Source organism: Pholcus phalangioides, unplaced genomic scaffold (assembly GCF_987345545.1).
Source record: "Pholcus phalangioides strain wild (caught in Gottingen) unplaced genomic scaffold, Ppha-v1.0 ptg000042l_1, whole genome shotgun sequence".
Classification (NCBI taxonomy): Eukaryota; Metazoa; Arthropoda; class Arachnida; order Araneae; family Pholcidae; genus Pholcus; species Pholcus phalangioides.
In genome coordinates, this window is record NW_028301628.1 from 33,910,554 (window position 1) to 33,923,343 (window position 12,790).

A 12,790-nucleotide genomic window follows, 5' to 3' on the forward strand; every position below is an offset into this window, starting at 1 on the left:
TCCCTGTTAAGTATCAATAGAACAACCGGCGACTGAATGTGAATTTCTCCACAAAACGCCATAGAAACAGAATCATCTTACAATAAATTCTCATTTATGCAATATCAAAGGCGTTCATTCTAACTCTTCGATCAGTTTTTGCCTTTTTTATAATGCTCGTTGGTGTTTTCAAAATACTTATCTTTAAATTTCAGGGAGTACCTGCAACGCTTTAAACCATTTTCAATATGAACCTATAGAAAACCACGATTCGGCTAACGAACGTGATTCGGAAACGAATTATCTTCGTTAGCCGTGAAATCACTGTACAGTAGTATTCATTTCGCATAGTTGATGCGTTAATTTTTTGTGAAATATATTTTAGATCACTACAAAAAATATCAAATAAAATATTTATCATTCACCTCCAAAAATATTTTTCGGATCAAAATTTTGCATTAATTCAGTAAAGAAAATTTTAAATGAAAAATTTCTCATTCATATCGAAAAAATGTTATTCAAATGAAAATTCAGGATTCATTCTAAAAACTAACGCCACATTTTATTTAACAGTTTATAATTACAAATAATAAAGTACTGTACTTGGATGAAATTTTTAAAAGTTCTCAGTAAAACTATTTGTTTTTGCTTCAAAAATTGTAAATTATCAAAATTACGGAAAAGTAGTTAATAAAAATCAGTTTTTCTCATTTATTTCAACCAAAATTGACAATTTCGCATCTATTCCGTAAATCCGAAAATCTACACATCCCTACTTATAATAATTTTCTGGAGAAAAAAATGAAGTGGTTTTTATTTACCAAAGATGAGAGTATTTTGCACTTTCAACTTTCCCAGTTGAAAAAAAAGAAACCATTCGCATTCAATACTTCAGGTACATTGGCGGAATCCTAAAAATTGGCGTGGGAATACTTGGCTTTCGTGAAGGATAGATGTTGCCAAAGAGCTCGAGTTTTCTTGTTGCAACACAAAACTGATTCAACTCCGAAAGCGAGTGGATTTCGTACAGTGCACAAAACGGTATTTCTCGAAATAAGGAGAGACAATTATAATGCATAGCTCCGAAAAACCTTGATTCGGAATACTGATCCGGAAAATCTTTTCCTGGAGAGAATATTTTTTTTTACCCTTTTATTTGATTCGTTGCAGAATATAAGGTGAGAATTTTTACACTTATTCAGAATATTTTTCAAACTTGAGATTATTAAGTGTATTATGAAATGTTGAATTGAAAAATGCAATGAAATTAAAAATGTTTGCATTATGTAATTTAGATCTTATTTCTGTATAATTTCACGAGAAAATTCAGAACCTTTTCTGGTTTGTTTAAATTTGATGAAATATCCTATCATTTTGATGTGCATTTCATAAAAAAGTCTAAATTAAAAGTTTAAATTAAAAAAAAATCAAATTTTCAAATATTTCAGTAGGAAATGGTGTAATATATTTCTTTTCATCCGCGCAGCATAATTTTTTACACGAAGTAAATTGTATGCAAAAATGTAATAAAATAATTGTATGGAGACACTATTTCTTGGACTTTCCTTCAGTTTTGGATCCTCAAGTGTTTCGATTGACCGAAATATGACACATGTTTATGGTTTTCCAAGTCTTTTTTCTTAATATTAATTTTGTTTTTGGTAAGAAAACTTTTATTTGCAACGCTAATGATTCAAACTTCTACATGTAGGCTCTATTTAAAAATTTGAGCTTTTCTATATTCTATTTCTATGAATTCTATGAAATCGTTAAAAATTCCATGACCCGAAAAAGTGTTATGCGATAAATATTTTCAATTACAGTATAACCCCTCTTAATGGACACTCCTGAGATGCGGTCATCTCTATTTTTCACAGCCACATAATAATTTCTTCTCGTATAACAGAAGTATACATTTCAAACCCCAGTTTAACAGTCACCCTTCTGTTACGGACGAATTTTTTCGTCACGCCAGTGATGTGCGGAACAGAGGTTTTACTGTACTTTCATGCATTTCATACAAATTCGGGTCCCCATTTATCGATTTTTTTACGTTTCTGTATGGAGGTTATAATTTGTATGTTTTGTTATAAATATGTGGTTTTTGTATGTGGAATGCGTTATAATTTTCAATACAGTCTATATTTACAAAACTATTAACGTTACGGTGAGAATTTTATTGTATATGTTATACAGACAAATTCGTTATATAGTGTCTACTGTATTTGAAAATAGATTAAGTTTTGTCGGTTTAATAACAGAATTCAATGTACTAAATATATCATAATAATATGTATGAACATGCATAAAAATATTAAAATATCATAATAAAATACTGTATATATTAAAAATCAATCCGCAAACACGTTTTGATTCAATATACAGGTGATTTCAGATTTCAGATAATGTTTAAAAGCAATACAAATTCTGCGAAATTATAGAAACGAGTATAAGTAGAAGGTGTCCCATGAATTCGTAAATCGTTTAAAAATTCATAAAAAGTTAAAGAATTCTTATATTTCTTGAATGAGATTTGCGGAAAAGTTATTCTCGCGAAGAGTTTTATTTGGTACAGAAGGAACTTTTTGTTCTAACCTTGTCGATAGAGGGCGTTGTCACTGGAAGTATGCAAATGAGAGTCCAGTAAAATGCAGGGGGGTGTAAAACTGGACGGCTTTTATATATAAGGAAACAAGCGCCATTAAATGGAAACTTAGAAAAAACCATTTAAAGTTCCTTCGATTCAGTTATCTCTTCAGTTTGGTAGTTGGTCCAAGTGCCCATAGACGGTTTCACAGCCTATATGTCACTTGGTTCTATTTAGATTTAAAAAAAACCCACCTCTTCAATAGTTGAGATGTCGGTATATCTACAAAATGTTAAAAATAGTGATTGGTTCCTTTTATATAAAAGCCGTCCAACTCATTTCCCAATTTTCCTATTAATGGCGCTTACATAAGTATTTCATTGTGATGTTGACATTGGTAAACAAAGCAACATTGGTAAAGTTGTTATATCTCAGCCACGAATCCCCGGCTGAAGCTTTACGAACGTTTCAGGCATAGAATAGGTAGAAGAAACGTTCAGGCCCAATCACTCCTGATTTAAATTCGTGTAGCATCCTCTATCAATATATAAAATATGAACTAAATCTCTTTTAGAGGGATAGATGGCTTTTTCTCAGCCCAAGATGTACAAAATCTTTTATGTACAAAAAACAAAAAGGCTCTTTGTGAGAATAACTTATGCCCGAACTGCATTCAAATATAAAAATTCCTTCGATTTTTAGCAATTTTTATACCATTTACGAATTTATGGGACACGGCAATGTACATCAGATAAAATAAAAACGGAGAGATTCACTTTAGGAAAGTAATAATTGGGATGTCAGTTGGTGAAATGTACTTCACTTTCAATCGGTTACAAAGAAATTTACTCCATAACAATAGAAATACGAATGAGATATCAGTACCATTTTTGACATGTTATCTGATAAAAAAAAGTCTCAAAATATATGAATATCTGACATAATATATGAGAACTGGAGAAAATCGAGAATTTTCGAAATCCCGGCGAATTTTCATTTAAATTTCATAATGTCATTTTTTTTCTTTTCGATTCAGTAAAAAGGGGCTTAAATTCAAATATAATCGGGCATTTTTTCATAAGGGTGTGTAGCAAACAGAGGGTATGGCATTTTATTGGCGAAATATTGATCCTAGGGCATACTTCCAATTAGAAAAAGTTTCCGAATTCCGTGTAGTACTCAATTTATCATTATGTTTCAAGGGGTTGTATAGTTATTGAAAAAAAATATATATTTTCTATACAGTCCCCGTGTATCCCAAAACCAAATTAGAAAGTTGTTGCCCTGTCTCCATTGATACCAACAGAAATAAAATCATGTTTAAATGTGCAATATTCACCGAGATATTTGAATTCGTAAAACGACGGAAAGTTGGGATAAAAACAGCGTTAAATGGGGGTAAGACGTTTTTTCCACATTTATAGATTTTTTTTTTTTTACAAACTTTCCTCCGTTTTTCGAATTCGAATGTCTCGGTGAATATTGCCCTTGGATACGTGGAATTCTTTTAGTTGGTTTTTTATCAGGAGAAACAAGACAATAACTCTCTCATTGGGTTTTTCGATACACGAAGACTGTATAAAAAGTTAATTCTTTTATTTTAAGAACTATACAACCCCGTGAAACATGCATAACATATCTGAGTACTACACGTTATTTGAAAACTTTTCTAAAATTGGATGCGTACCTCTAGGATAGCAGTAAACTTATGTTCGCAGTAAATTGTCATAACCTCCGTTAGCTATGCACCCTGTATAAAAATTCAAATGTTTAAAAATTCAAGTATTCTGTATAAAAATTCAAATTCCCAAAAAAAAAGCCAAATTTTCATCTTCTTTATCTGTTTTATTTTAATGCTAGAATCTATCGTAGAACTTTTTAGCATCCTTCATGGAACATCTCCCATAATAGCGTAAATTGTGAGTGTGGGGGGGGGGGGGGGTTGTAGCGAATGGAGTTCAGAGAAGCCGTGAATGATGCCCAATAAGCAATTCAAAATTGTCACAAACGGTGACAAATTTTGGTGAAAGTTTCAAAACTGTTCCTTCAGATTTCAAGCGCTTTTAGCCACTGAACACTGATGAAGAACTTGTTTCTTGGATTTGTTACGTTGCATTTGACTGGTAAGTGTTCTTATGAATTATTCTCAGACCCGTATTTTCCTGTGTGTAATCCGCATATTTTTTTAATACGTTAAAAAAAATCGGAATTTCTTATTAAAGATTGTACAAGGTGATTCCATAATCCTCTCTTCCTCATTTTACTGGTGAATCTTTGATCCTAGAGGCATACTATCAATTAGAAAAAGAATTCAAACAATGTGTAGAGTTCATATATGAGATTCGTGTTGAAAGGGGCTGTATAGTTAGTGTGATAAAAAAAATTAACTTTTTATCCGTACACACAGTCCTAAAGAAACCCAATTACAAAGGCATTTCCGCGTCTTTTCTGAGGCAGCAAGAGAAAAATCCGCATTTCCAAGTGCAATATTCGCAGAAATATTCGAATTCAAAAATCGGAGAAAAATTGGGAAAGAAATGTATAAACTATCGGACAATGCTTCTTTCCTTCGTTTATGATGGTTTTTTTTTTCCCGAACTGTCCTCCGATATTTGAATGCAAATACCACAGCGAATATTGCGATTAGAAACGTGGAATGCTTTTTTGTTGGCATCGGGAGAGACAGGGCAACAACTCTATTTTTGGAGTTTTGAGGACAGGGAGTCCATATATAAAACGTTAATATTTAATTTTAATAACTATACAACCCTTTATGCAAATGAAGGACGTGTCTGAGTTGCACACGTTATTTGAATACTTTTCAAATTGGATGTATGTCTCTGGGATCAACGGTAAAAATGTAACCAGTAACATGCGGCCAAAAAGAATTATGAAATCACCCTGTATATCGTAGCGACTTGTGTAATCGTAGCAATCTACTACAGATCTAGTAGGTCGGAAATCTTTCTCTATAGAAAGTCATGTTATACTTCTGTCCTCGCCATGGGCAAAGGGGCATTTCTGGAGAGAGAATATTGAGACACACCATCTGTCGGTGGTCATCCCAGGTGCGGTAGACGGGAAACACATTTTTTTAATCGATATCACTTGGCCGGGCCGAGGCCTATAAAAGGCAATGTGGCTGTGAAATATGACAAAGATGGTGGATGAGTTTACAAATAAAATCGTATATTGCAATAGAATCCACAATATTGGATGGAAGGTTGTTTCAATCGGTTATAGTTGAAGAGAAGAAACTAGATTTGAAACAGTTTATAGATGCAAAAATGGGTTTCAGTTTTCGAGGATGGTTAAGACTAGTGGAAAAATGTGATGCTTCAATTAGAGTATGGGAAGTGTCCGTATTAAAAATCCATGGAGGATTAGTAATAAAAGTATAGTTAATCGAGAGATAAGTGTGAGGGGTAAGCAGTTGGGTATTGAATAGGCGCTTGAGCTCTGTAATGGAGACTGAAGAAGACCCCGTCAGTAAAAAAATGAAGCGGGTGGACTTATTTCGAATAGATTCCGAGTTGTCTATATCGGTTTGCGTATGTGGTTTCGAATTTCACAAACATGGGAAAGATGCTATGTCCTTCTTCAAAATCGAACTTACGGACCTACCGGTAATGTTCATTTGAACATTTAACCACTGCGCCGTTCGCCCCACCTCCAAAGGTTAACCCTTCCAAGAGTTTGGAATGGAAATAAATATTTTCTAAATATAAGCAGTCAGAATTTTTTTGTTGAAGATTTATAAATATCGAAGGATGTGAAAAAACGTAATTTTTTCTTATAAACATGGCAAGTGAACCCTTATTTTCATTAAAATTTCACAATTAATGAGATGAATGAAATTTTTACATGCAGATTAAATGCTACTGCTGATTATACAATGATATTTTTGTTTTCAAAATAATGAACTTGTGGGAATTAGACGCAGAAAATTGTAAATCAAATGTGCCCTATAAGTTTCTCCTTTCCGATGCAGCCCATAAAAATTTTCTTTCTTCAAATGTGACACGGAATGATCTGAAAGTGACACGGAATGATCTGAAAGTGACACAGAATAATCTGAAAGTGACACAGAATAATCTGAAAGTGACACAGAATGATCTGAAAGTGACACAAAATGATCTAAAAGATGCTCCTTCATAACAGCATGCAATAAAAATCTACTTGGGAGAATTTATAATGTAATCGAAATGTGCAACCTGTATGTAACAGATATGAACCACGCATGGACATGGAATATACCCAATGGTCTCTGAAACTGAGAGAATCATTTAAAAAAAAAAACTCTCTGATCTAAAGTCATTAGCAGAGTGAGTTCAGAAGATTTCTTCAAGACATTATTCTTTTCCTTTCTCATTTCTTAAAATCTTTTTTCTTTGTTCCATCCATCTCCTGGTAACATCACAAAGCCATTAACTGTGATTGAGATAAGGTTCAATTCATTAACTTGAAGGAACTCATTTTTTCATTCCCCTATCATGTGCGCGACACTCGAAATAAAATGGGAAAAAGAAAAGAATATATATATATCAAAGACAAATATCAAGTTGAAAATAAAAGTAACTGTAGGGGTAATCATCAGCTTTTCATTTCTTAATATCCAAGAAAGTTGTCTTCTTTTTATTTTGCTTTAAAAGACGTTTATATAATTCCATAAGAACCATTTAAACCAGGAGCAGAGAATGTAGAAGAGTCTTTACTTGGCAGTACCTGAGCCTTATGTGTTAACACATAAGGTACTGCCAAGTAAAGACTCTTCTACATTATCTTGGCACATTGTTTAAAAATTTTTTTCATTCAACTCTTACCGTAAAATTTCACTAAATTCAGTTTTAGTATCTGTGTACTGTACGAAATAACATGTGGAATTAAAATTGCCTTTCTTTCTTATTGTAATTATAAAATATGAATTTTTCAAAAGGGAAACATGTTCCAAGGTAAAACGAGGAATCTTCGATCATGTACTGTTGAACTTTGAAAGAGGATAAAATTCCCGAAACTAAAAATACAGATACTACTTGAAAAATAATACAATTTTGATATAAATCATTTTTTGAAATTAAAAAAAAAATCAAAATATGATTAATAATACAGGCAGGAGCGTATTTATGTAGATGAAATGTAAAATTATTCTACATTGTAATTGTAGAAAGAAAAATTAAATGTTTTAAAATCTTTTAGTTTTGTCGGTTTGTTTGATGCTAGGTGATTGCATTAGAGATACAAAACCCGTGATGTCAACATTTGCTATATCTCTGATGGACAATGAAATATTGTTTTACACTGTGGGGCTCTTTTCACACTGTAAACTTTCATGTTTTCCCCAACAAATTTGATCAAAAAACAACTAGAAGAGAAGAAAGGGGAGTTACTGAAGTTTTTTTGTGAGAGAGAAGTATAGAACTAAAATTTGAAACATAAATTATGTTAGAAAGCAAAAGAAGTATTAAAAATTAGTGTAAGGTTGGAGTATCCCAAGGTAAACTAGGAAAAATTTCAAAGTTTTATGCTGTTCCAAGTTACATGTTATTCCTCCCCCACTAGTGAAAAAAATATTAATAATCTTATTTACAATGATTGAGCAATTGGTATGGTTCATCAAGTGATTGCATAGATTATAATTACTAAGTATAGTTCACTAAACTTGTAATTTTGATAAGAAACACTGCAAAAACAAACGCACAATTTTTTTACTAAAGCGTGCCTATTTACAAAATCTCTGTGAAGGTCACAGACAAGGTTTGAAAGCACAATCAGTTGCAAGCTTATATGTTTGCAATATATTGCACTCTAAAAACATCAGCTAGAATGCAATAACATTAAAATTATTTCAAATGTTTCAAGGCTTACTATGGTCAAGGATAACATTTTCCGTTAGTAATTTGAGTATAAAAATTCAAGCGTGTAATTCAGAATTGTACCGTAACTCGCAGAAATCTTCTAATTTTTGTCTTAAATAAGACATCTGCCGCAGGCTAATTGAAGAATCTGTCTTATTGAGGCTAATGATGCATTTGTCATAATAAACCTTGGATGAAATCAACTGTTTGAGGAACATGATTACAAATTACGTAATTTGCTCAAAGCTGCATCAGCTGATTACTTAAGCGCAATAAATGTACAACACTGGAAGAAAGTACTTCACAGTTTTCAATTGGTTGGCGATTTGCAAAAATTACCATAATAATCGCAATAAGTCTTACATGAAAATGTTTGCTAATTGACAAATTATAATTTTTATAATAAAATTGATATGATTTTATTTAAAATTACAAACTACGCATATATATATATTATGATAGACTATTTGAAAAATTTGTATATTTCAGATCATATGTTATCAACACATGAAATTTGATTTCATATTAGTGGATTTTCCATGCGGGTAGTATAAATAAAATAAATTCTAAATATAAAAGTCAGATGGCAGCACCACTAGAACAAGAAACGCATAATTCTGACAATTAAAACATACATTCCTGCATGTACCAATTCATTAGAAATTCTACAGAGGAATTTTTACGAGGTACGTTTAAGGATAGATAGGACTTGAACGATAGCATACTTTAAAACAGAAGTGCACAAACTCCGGCCCGGGGGAACTGCTGCCGCCATGGGGTTATACCCTTCTCGCGAAAGCTGTTCCAGTAGAAAAATATCAATACACTCAACACGATAAATACCTAGGATTGACCTATTTCTGTGATAAAAATACGGGATAAATTCCGGTTATTATGCATGATAACCGGTTGTCCAATTGACTGTATCTATCAAACCTACAACCAAGCATTTGGGAATTTTTTATATATTTATAAAATTCACCTATTTCCCTAGAGTATCATTCACAATCAATAGTAAAAGCGAAAAATATTCTAGTATTTATCAAATTTACCAGGTTTAACCAGGGTATTTGGTATGATCACCGGTAAAAATGATTATTTTTAGCATTTATAAAATTTACCAACGACACTCGGGAATTATGCATAATCGCCGGTAAAAGAGATAAATGTGGGAAACTTATCGAGGTGATTGGCGATTTTACACGTATACAGTCTCAAATTCTGGGAAATTCAAAGATTAACCGTAGACTATAGACACCTATAACATTTTTCGTCACTTCGCGAAAACATGGCTAAGCGAGCGGCTCGGTTGATTTGAATGCTGAAATTAAAATCCGGGGCATATTATTTTTATGAAGCCTTGCTGAGTATAAAAACTCCGAAATTCTGTAATAATATTCTTTTATTAAAATTTATGAACAACAGAAAAACACTCTTGCAGGGATTAACGCTATATCGATTCATTTTCCGATAGTTAAGAAATATCGATGCGTTTAAATGGTTTTTATACAAGTTTCTTTTTTTTAAGCCATCGATAAAATGCATTAAAAGTTTTTTTTCCCTCTTCTGTATCAATACTATATCGATATCTACATCATTCGGGAAGGTGAATCTACGGTTTAAAATATTCATTAAATTTGTTTTCTCTGGTTTGCAGAGAGCATCGTAAACCATTAAAAATAAACTATTATTGTTTCAAGAAATGTATTAGATTTGGGAAAAAATCGGTTTCGACATGAATGAATGAAAATATCGGAGAACTGCAATGACATAAAAATCCGAAAACACTTGAAACACACACACAGTAGTTCTAAAAAAAAGGCGATAACTTTGCTTAAATTAATAGACTAAATTTTTTCATAATGGTGGCTAAGAAAAGTGTGTAGTCGATATACGTCTTCATCGATATTCGAATGTGACATCGTAATTACTGAAGAACCTTTTAGATTGCTGAAAACATTTCATAGTGACACAGTCGACGCTCGATATAACGACCCCCTTCGTCCCATTCCCATCGAAACGGAAACGGACGTTATATATGAGTAACTCATATAGCCATTCTATAAAAAAAGTTCTGACTTATCCTACCGGTCGTTGTAATGGAATGGTCCCTATAAAATAGGGTCTTTATAACGAACATCGACTGTATTATCGAATAGAATGCTTGTTGTGCTGCCATCTGTTTGTCCAACTATGAGTGAAGTGCAATGAGTGAATATTTGAAGCGTTGTAGGCCTGCTATTTTAACGAGGAGATCAGCTCGCATTCATGTCTCGAAGTTAGGGAATGGGTCTATTGGATTCTAGAAATATTTATACTTTGCCCGTCATATTTCTTTAACATCTCTTTGTTTTACCCAACGCACTTTGAAGCTTCATGGATCATCTGCCACTGCTCGTATTTAAATTGATTTTCCATCGTGGCTACCTTAGTCTAGGGATCCAGATGTAGGGTCTCAGGCCTCAGACAAAGACTTGGTTCGAGGGTTTTAACAACTGTATGTTGCGAAGATATATTTTGGAAAGAGAGAAAATTCAACTGCCCCTGCGGGGAATCGAACCCACGTCCTTCCGGGTGAACGTCCTAGACCACTAGACTACAGAGGCACCGAATCTCTCAATCTTTCCTTGGAGCTCGTGTACACTGAAAGGGACCGTACATGGACGGCCGAACCAGACTCAGGCCAAGCTCACAACTGCGGTCTAGTGGTGGTAGTCTAGTGGTCTAGGGCGTTCACCCGGAAAGTGAAAGGACGTGGGTTCGATTCCCCACAGGGACAGTTGAATTTTCTTTCTTTCCAAAGTATATCTTCGCAACATCCAGTTGTTAAAACCTTCGTATGCTAGCGGAGAGTGACGTCATCCTTGTGAAAGACTTGGTTCCCTACGACCATGGGCCCCAGGTTGGCCACCACTGCACTAGATCATGCCTCAATATCCGCATTGCAAGTAGAAGAGCTTTAAACCTCAATCAGACATCATAAGTAAATGACTTCCGAGAATGAGTATAATTTCATAAAAACAGTCGAAATATGGAGCTCTATGCTTTGTCTGACAACTGGTGACTATGTGAACGGTGGGAGCAGAAGAGCTCAAATGAATCTACAATACCCGTCCATCACCCAAAAAATTGCCAATGAGTCCTTTCTTGGTGATGTCCAATGTTGTGCCCAGTTACTGGTGAGTAATTGTTTTCAGCATACGCACCAGTTCATATTAGAAATTCCATTGATGGATATGAGATACGTATAATGTGCATTCAGGTAGAGGGGAAACGATATCATTTTTCTATTCGTTTATTTCATGGACAGTAGAGAAAAAAAATCATGACGAAACACTTAGAGAGAACCAAACAAAAAAAATAATTAGTAGCTGACACCATCCACTGGCATGTTGACTACTTCTTGGGTCATAGCGTCAATGCATCATCTTGACCCACACATTACACATGTTGCAAACATCGCATATCTAATCTTCGCTGACGCTGCAGTGCGGTCCAAACCACTGTCGGTCAACAAATAAAACTATGATTAAAATCCTACATTAGGGGTGCACAACCTCCGGCTCGCGTGCCACGTTTGGCCCGCCAAAAGGCTTCATTCTGGCCGCGAAAGTTGTTCTGGTAAAAAAAAAAATCTATACACACCCAACACAATAAATACCTGGGCTGACCAGATTTTCTTCATAAAAGCATGGGAAACCAGGATCTATACATGATCTCGCAAATTAATCGCCAATTATTGCATTTTCCAACTGTAAGTAAAGATGCTAATCACAGCTGAAAATATTGTCGAAGGCAAGTAACGTTGTTAATTACTGCTGGAAATATTATCAAAAGCAATTGAAGATGTTAATTACAGCTGGAGACACTATCAGAGGCAGGTAAAGTGACCAATTATAGCTGAAATATAGTCAAACGCAAGTAAATTGAAAAGATTGTGCAGTTGTGAACCCTTGTTTTACGCAAATTCGTATGGTGACAGAAAATAATCGAAGTTTTCAATGGAGAATGATTAGGAATAAAGGATATATGAAGTGTAAAAATATGATTATATCTCTTTCAAATATATATTCCAAATATTGTTTTTTGCAACCTAATAAAATTCTTAAACGTATTCATGGAATTCATGGTCATTTACTTTCTGTCTGCAACCATCATTTCAATCTATCAGCCTGAATATATGAAACTTTTAACGATAAAAAATTGTTGACTACTACGTTATATTACATTTATTTTCAATTTTCCACACACTTCAAAGAATTAAGTTCATGTTTCGCTATCTTGATCAAGTTTTCATACTTACATCGAAGAAAATAATGTGATACGACGAACTAAAAACTAATGGGTTATGATAAAGAGGGAATGAAAT

The 12,790-nt window shown here is 33.6% G+C and overlaps 1 protein-coding gene across 2 annotated transcripts in view; it reads left to right on the forward strand.

Annotated features, from left to right (window-relative positions):
- Positions 1 to 990: 990 nt before the first annotated feature.
- Positions 991 to 12,790, forward strand: part of LOC149064930 (octopamine receptor-like) — a 115,610-nt gene continuing 103,810 nt past the window's right edge. For both annotated transcript variants that reach the window (XM_089254750.1, XM_089254751.1), the window contains exon 1: positions 991 to 1,157. The gene's annotated coding sequence lies outside the window, so the exon portion shown is untranslated. The remainder of the gene's footprint in view (positions 1,158 to 12,790) is intronic.